Here is an 8,311-nt window from a genome sequence, read left to right as displayed (position 1 = left end):
TACGAGAATAAATTGGCAGAAAGTAAACAGTGTTTTAAGAAGGTGGTTTCAAATGAAATGACAGTTTCAGAGACTTTAGTGCTCTCATATATGTATTGTTTTATGTATATAGACTGAAGCGCCTAGTGAAGATGCAGGGTCTCAGCAGTTCTCTACGTGTTTGTGGAGGAATTTGAAGTTGACTGCATCTGGATCGAGGAGGGAGGTGTGCCAGGGTAATTCGCGCAGCTGTGTGAAGCGTTGTGCCAAAGTGTCTTAGTGCCTAAAGCACCTGTCTAGTAAGCAGGAGATTCGGGTTAGATTCCCAGCGTTGGTACAAATGTTTCACTCTCCGCTTCATTCTATGTACATAGAGGTGGTTTCACTTTGGAACATCTGGGATATACAGTTTTCAATCACCCACCATTTCTTGAGATATAACTGAAAGCAATTTCGCATTTTTCCTAGACGCATTCTCACATCTTGAAACTTGCGTGAACTCATAATACCTACAACACATTACAGTTCTAAATAATAAGCAAAAATGGGCCTAAAATTTAATAACTTAATACCAAAAGCACGTATTGCTCTAGTGGTTTCATTTCGAAACCACTCGTTAAAGCAGTAGTATAAATTCAAATTTACATTACAGCAACTTGAGATATACTTAGTTTCACTGTCAGTCATCTCAAGACGATTAAATAAACATATGTCACAAGCCCTTTCAATAATGTGGCACTATCTCCGCGCCGTCTGCTGCTTTGAATGCTGCGAGTGACTGCTACAACGCAGCACATTCGTAGAAGTACCTCAGTGTACCATTAGACGTCTCTGTCTTGCAATAGCAGCGGTGGTTTCATGCGAAAGGCGTTAAGGACTTGCTTACAAAGTGTATGAGTGTGGGTCCCACACATAATCCTAATAATTACTTTCTTCAGTGCAGTGAATCATTTCCGCCTGATGAATTGCTCCAGAATATTACCCCATAACACATGAATGAATGAAAATATGCAAACATATGACCTTAATAACTTCTGCATCCCACAAGTTGGCGCTTATTCTCAAGGCAAAAGAACGAAAATATAAACATTTTAAAAGGTCTACTATAATTTCCAACCTCAGAGAAAGCACCTTCTTTCTGACTGTCCTTGCCAATCTATGCAATGTCATCCTCTCTAGCGGCTTCTACCCCGACCTGTGGAAGACTTCCCGTGTCCTCTCACTTCTCAAACCCAACAAACCCCTTTCCGTCGCTTCTTCCTATCGTCCCATCTGCCTCACCTCCATGTGCAGTGAGGTCTTCGAATCCATCCTCTCCCGTCGTATCCATCACCATCTTCGTCAACACCACCTCCTCCCCCTTACCCAGTGTCTCTTCCGACCCTCCTTCTCAGCTGAAGACCATCTCCTTAACTTCGTCCACCTTCTCTCAATTGAAGATTGAACACATTTTCAACAACAGGAGAATAATTAAATTACAACAGATTAAGGTAAATGTTGCTATCTCAGTGCAGATCAAAACTTGGATAAGGTGACGGCCATAAGCTAACAGATCCAAATTGAGAATTACTCCAGGTATAAACTTAGCTTGAACAGGAATATTAAGTAGTGCTGTTGCGGTTCGAGCAAACAGCGTGAAAGACAGCGGCGAGCTGATGGGTTTATGCACTCCAAATGACGTAAACATTCGGATAAGCATGCCGACGGGCCGTGAGTAATACGGACCAGCAAAGTGGTCACAAATGATTATTAATGACAGTTTCCTGCAGCACAAACGATTTTAATTAGAATTCCATCACAAGGCTGTGCATCAAATAAATAACTCTTACGGTAGAACTAACTAATCTGAGCTCTTACCAAAAACCAGGGCAGCGGCCTTGCCGCAGTGGATACACCAGTACCCGTCAGATCACCGAAATTAAGCGCTGTCGGGCGTGGACGGCACTTGGGTGGGTGACCATCCGGGCCGCCATGTGCTGTTGCCATTTTTCGGGGTACTCAGTCTCATGATAACAATTGAGGAGTTACTCGACCGAATAGTAGCGGCTCCGGTCAAAGAAAACCATCATAGCGACTGGGAGAGCGATGTGCTGACCGCACGGCCCTTCTATCCGCATCCTCAGCTGCGGATGACATGGCGGTCGGATGGTCGCGATGGGCCACTTGTGGCCTGAAGACGGAGTGCTTTTACCAAAAACCATGACAACCAAAAGATCTAAGAAACCAGCTACAAATATTTTAAGCAAGGGCACTCACATGACAGTCAAAGCTCATCCACACACACATTCGTCCTTAGCGGACTGGAGAAACGAAATGGGTCCTGGAACAGACTAAAATTTATCTGAACCACTTAAATGCAACAGATGAACTATATAATCTTAGACAGCATAGTCCTTTAGCATTAGCTCTAAGGAAACCAGAGCAACAAAAGCAAATTATAAATAGGCCAGTAAAATAGCAAAACCGACACACATTGTGATATGAATAATTAAACGTTCGTAGTAACGGGTAACAGTAAACATTTCACTGTCCGTCCAACTGAAAACTGCATGACCAATAATTTACTTTAAAATCAGAAATGTCAATGGGAGGAGGACAAGACGAGGTAACGCATACACTAATGCACACTGCCAGCCTCTCAAACAAGCTTTATTCTGGAACATAGCGCTTTACACTGGCTAAAGCTTCACAAGCACCACCGATACATGAGGTTAACAAGTAAAACAAATTATAATAAGCTCTCAGCCAATAGATCAGTCTAAAATGTCTACCTGACCTTGTAATCACATTGCCCTTGGAATACCAAAGAGACGTGGGGATACGTACTGAAATCCCCTGCTGTACCCACAGGACAGGACAGTTTAATTTGTGGAAGGAGGCCAAAATGGGTCGCTGTCAATTTAACTCGAACATACTACTTTACTCATTTGACAAACATTACAAGAGTAAAAAAAAACAACATTAAAAACAGAGCAAGCCGAACATTGATTTTAGAACTTAATTCCCGGCTAAATGCGCCATTCAATCTGAAGGCAGCTCGTTTTGTATTATCGCGTTATAGGGGAGAGAGTGTGGCAGATTACAGCATAGACGTTTTTCGTCGCGGCGAGACCTTTTTACGAAATTTCAGTCACCAACTTTCTCTTCCGAATGCGAAAATATTTTGTTGAGCCCAACCTACATAGGTAGGAATGATCATCAAAATAAATCAGAGCTCGAACAGAAAGGTTTAGGTGTTCGTTTTTCCCGCTCGCTGTTCGGGAGTGGAATAGTAGAGAGATAATATGATTGTGGTTCGATGAACCCTCTGCCAAGCACTTAAATGTGAATTGCAGAGTAGTCATGTAGATGTAGATGAAGGGCAAAACAACTTTAATTTAAAACTGGCTGAAGACGAATCTCTTAAAACTCAAAACAGACAGAAAGCCTTATCTTAAAACATTCCTCTAAATTAGGCTGAAGGCCCAAACAATCTCACGCCTTAAGGACAAAACATCTTTAATTTAAAATCGTATATAAGGCATACATAAACAACCAGGACAAATAAGAAAAGGCAGCACCTCAAACGGTGCTCAGAAGTTTCCAAGAGTCGGCCTGGAATTCCAACACTAACGCTCACTTAGGTGAGACAGGTATTCGGCCCAACAACTGTCAATCCCACGGCAATCCAACCGACAGTCAACAGACCAAGCGACAGTATAACTTCCTCTCCACCCGACAAGCACACAACAGGGAGTTCAATGGAAAAACGAAGAAGGTATCGGCGTCCACAACCAATTACACGCTCAGCTTTCGAGCTATATGCCGTGCTAGACAGCCAAAAGACGACGAGGAAAATACACTGCCTGAATTTACGTCAATGGCCAGGGCAGGTAACCGGAACGTTAATGGCCACGACGCAGAAGATTCCGCTGGTGTACTTAAAAAATAATCAAGTTAAACTCCACAGGAAGCGACTTGAATTACTCCAATTTGAAAACACTCATTGTTGCTAGAGGGAACGTCCCAACAGCCCACAACGAAATTTATACCACACAATGTGAACAGTTCGGGCTGACTGTTAAGTTAAGCAAAGACTCAACTTTCGTGTCCTGGATCGGTGAGCCGCGGACCTCTTAGCAATGGGAACAGCGCCTCACAGTCCGATCGCGTGTGGACGCCGCCAGCAGCCCTGGCCAGACATGCTCCTGTAGACTTCCTCGCTGTTCCACGACAACCGACCAAACTGGTAGGCCAAAGATAGTACAAGGGTGCGAATATCGATGCACGCAGCTGCTGGGACTCGCAGAGAGAGAGAGAGAGAGAGAGAGAGAGAGAGAGAGAGAGAGAGAGAGAGAGAGGACATAACAGCATAATCGCGATAACCGCGGGAGACTAATCAGAGAACAGCAACCAACGTTTAATACAAAGCATATCACGAGCCAACCTCGGCTCACTTTTCCTACAAACAGAGGGAAGACAGACCGAAATGACGGTGAACACTGCCCTGACAGCTCGGTGCTCTTCTGATAAACCACAGCACTAGCCACGTCGTTACTGAGGAACTTACACGGGGTAACATGACCCCAGCGCTGGTCGTCCGCCAACTACCAGCACCGCGGCGAAGAGGCGCCGCGGACAGCTCGTTACAGTTTCGTTCCTCAGCTCATACTGCCCACCATACCGGCCACCACGCCAGAGCAGCCACACCAGAGGGCGCTGCGCTCCAGTGGCAACACGTTAGTCCAAGATCCTACGAATAGTAATATCGATACGTTGCGAGGAAGCCGCGACGGCTCCCAGAGTCAATCCTAAAACACTTTCGATGAATCTGGAAGGCCAGCAGCATTCCGTGAACGTTTTAGGAGACTTTAGATTAAAATTCTGGTGATGTTAATTGCTAGAAAGCACTGAGTACTTGCTAGGTTCACTCATTTTGTAGCACTACAACCCTGACTGTGTAGTTACACTACGGAGACGCGCAAATCCGACAGTGTTAGCACTCTAAGAAAGGTTCTGAAGAGAGTTTTTGTAGCTGGTGAACCGTGAAAATAAGACTTAAAATCTTTTCTTAAAGAATTTATTTACCATCTATGCATCAAGAACGTTAACACACTATGTGAGCGTGGAAGTAGTTTCCAAGGAGTAACTGATGGAAACAAATTTAATTTCAACCAATGGAAATTTTATTCATAAAAGCCTTTTCAAAAACATTTGAAATTTATAAGCAGAAAAGCACTCTCGAAATATCAAGCTACAATTTAACAAATGTGAATTTTATTCCTCAAGCTTCTTCAAAACAGTTTTAAAATTATAAGCAGAAAAGCACCGACGAAATATCAAGTTACAATTATTCAGAGGCAGGTTTTTTAAATTTTTTTTTGTTACAGTAGGAGTCTTCGGGCTGATAAGCTTCCGCTCCCTTTTGACACGGCCGTAGTCATGACCCCTCACAACAACCTCTGAAAAACTACACTGGTGCAAATCTACAACACACCAGATTACTTTAAACAAAATTTTTTTTAGCAACTCACAGTAACACAGTAACTATGCACCCTGTAAGAGGAAAGGAAATGGTACAAACATTCACACTAAGAACTTATTTTCCACCAAAAGTGCAATTTGGTTTTTTTAAGGGGCTCTTACGGTGGAATGGTGGCAACTTTATAAAATTACTATTTAAACAAAACCCATGAAATTCAGACTTACATAAAGTGTACAACGTGCTCTACATTACACATATACCGCCTCGCAAGATGATAGGCAAGATAAAAACATATTTCAGGAATTCGGCCCCTACCATAATTCTACAATTTCGTTAACACCGAATGACAAACATGACAGAGGCAGTTATTAACGTACGACAAATCGACAGACAGACAGACAGACAGGCACTAACTGCCTAATAAACTAATACGTGACAGACGAGCAAGCTGGGGAACGAAAGACTGACCAAGTAAACAAGTAAAATTTAACAACTAAATGACACAACGTATCTCCAGTCACTTAACTTCCAATAAGCTGCGATTTCTGGAGACGACCTGGCGCAGCACCCCCAAAACGCTCTCCCGAACCGTCCGCTGCCAGCCGCTTCAACGGACGCAGGAATGCGCGCCGATCTCCCGTCTCACGGCGTCGCAGCTCGCCGCGGCCAGACCGATGTCGTGGGTTGACTCCTGTTGCTCTCGTGTCGGCCGCGAAGCCACTACGCCCCGCTATACGGCGCGGCCACTGGACTCACGTGGCGACCTCACATGCGCCGACACTCAAGGCGGTCAAGTCATCTTGTGTCCCAGTGTGCGACCGACCAACCGATCGATCCAACTGCCAATGACCATTGTCTGAGCAAACTCGAGCAGACTGGCGACCTAACACATAGTAGCACTCGGGACGACAGACGAACAGTAACCGCCTCATTAATGCGGACGAGAGACAGACCCAGACTAACTTGGCTGACCAACTGACTAGACTCGGCCGACTGACACACTGCCCTGACTGACCAACTGCATCCTACTGACTGACTCTGACTGACTGCTCCTTGCCGAGTTTTTTTCCTTTATTGAGTTTCGATTCCCCCTGAAGGGGGCGGGCTGGCAGCAGCTTATTACGTCGCTCTTCAGACTACAGAATTTGTTTTAAAAATATGAAGATAATAAAAAATAACAGTTGGCGATAAAATCGGTGACTTAAAGGTAAAATGGCAGAAAATCCTGGAACTTAAAACATAAAACACAGGGTTGACGATGCGAATAAAATACACAGGAAGCCGAAAAATAATACAGACAATTAAAAAACACAGCAACAGTTTGGTTTCTGTTCGCAAGAGATATAAAATGCACACCCAGCGACAGCATGATTTCTGTTCGCAAAACAGTGGAAAGACGCACTACACTGAACACTCACTTAAACACTGCACTAAAAAGTTGGCACAAATATGACATACCACAGCCGATAACAGGTGGGGGAAACTGGACAGATGACGGGAAAAAAGGGGGGAAGGAGAAGAAAAGTGAAGGGGGAGGGGGGAAAGGGGCCAATGGAGGGTGAGGATCTATCAGAGGGGTGGGGGTGCCGAGCAGACGTGCCAGGGAGTGGGGAAGGCAGAGGAGGGGAATACAAAAGGACTCGGGGAGGGGGGATGAGAAGGGAGATAGGTAGAGGTTAGGCTAATGCCTAATTTGTGCCTATTAATAAATTATTTACATAGTGCTCCGTCCTATCCCTGTGTTACAGTTCTAATTTCTCTGTCAGGTTCCAATTTGTTCCTGATATCTTAAGCTAATTGGACTCCTTATGTTCGTTATGTGTGGTGTCTTGGTGTAGCATGTTAGTATGTCATGCTATTAGATCATCACTTTTACCAACTGTATATGTCATTTTAGCGCTACATATAAAATTTTAAGATACTTCTCATTTCTCTCTCTCTTCTTTTCCTCACATCCCTGGTCACGTCCAGTCTGAAACATACTTGACGGCTTCTTTGATATTATTTACTGATGCCTATAAGTGATTATGCATCACATCTTTTAATATGATGAAGTCCTAAAATTTTACCTATCTCACGGTTCGTTGTGTCTATACCATTTTTTTGAAGTGGTCTCGTTCCTTAAGTCTTGAAGCGTTTTGTTCTTCCACCTCTGTTGACACGGTACAGCCCTAGCTCAAAGAGAAATTTAGTGCTCTCAAAAGTGACACTACCTTCTCCCATGTTTCTTACTGCTCGTCTTTCATCCAGAAAATCTGCACCTTTTACAATGTCCACCGTTAATTTCTGTATGATAACGAAATTGGCTTCGATCTTTTGACCTTGGCACGAAAGAGATAACCTTGTTTGTTTATTGACATCCGCATCATGATTTTTGATGGGACCCTTCACTTTAATCTTCTTCGTTTTCAAGATAGGTAATCCTTCATTAGCATTGCATTGGTTAAATAAGTTCAACGAAATATGGTTAGGTTATTCCTCTGTCTATGACTGCATTAACTGGATTTTTGCTACCCTGGCCTTCACAACTGGTTGAATCTCGACCGGTCTGCTCTGTTCTTCCTGATCTCCCTACAGTAAAGCATGCTCTACGGAATCATTCGTGAGTCGTTTCAAGATGTTCACCTGTGAATTCGTATCTTCTGTCGGATATGTCTCGACTATTAACTTTCTCTCGTATACAACTTCTTCTCCACATTTAAATCGTTTTCCCTCAGCTCAACTACATCTGCCTCATCTTTCTTTGAGGAAACTCCCAAATAATCGCATCTAAATTCCCTTATTATATCACTGTCACTTTCATCATTGTTCACATTGGGACTGTGCCCAATTGCAATTTACACTCCTGGAAATGGAAAAAAGAACACA

General features: G+C 43.6%; 1 pseudogene; it reads left to right on the top strand.

Annotated features, from left to right (window-relative positions):
- The first annotated feature begins 1,846 nt into the window (after positions 1-1,846).
- Positions 1,847-1,964, top strand: LOC126290914 (5S ribosomal RNA; annotated as a pseudogene).
- The last annotated feature ends 6,347 nt before the right edge of the window (positions 1,965-8,311 follow it).

The sequence above is a fragment of the Schistocerca gregaria genome, chromosome 1 (assembly GCF_023897955.1).
Source record: "Schistocerca gregaria isolate iqSchGreg1 chromosome 1, iqSchGreg1.2, whole genome shotgun sequence".
Taxonomy (NCBI): Eukaryota; Metazoa; Arthropoda; class Insecta; order Orthoptera; family Acrididae; genus Schistocerca; species Schistocerca gregaria.
This window is presented reverse-complemented; position numbering and strand designations above follow the sequence as displayed.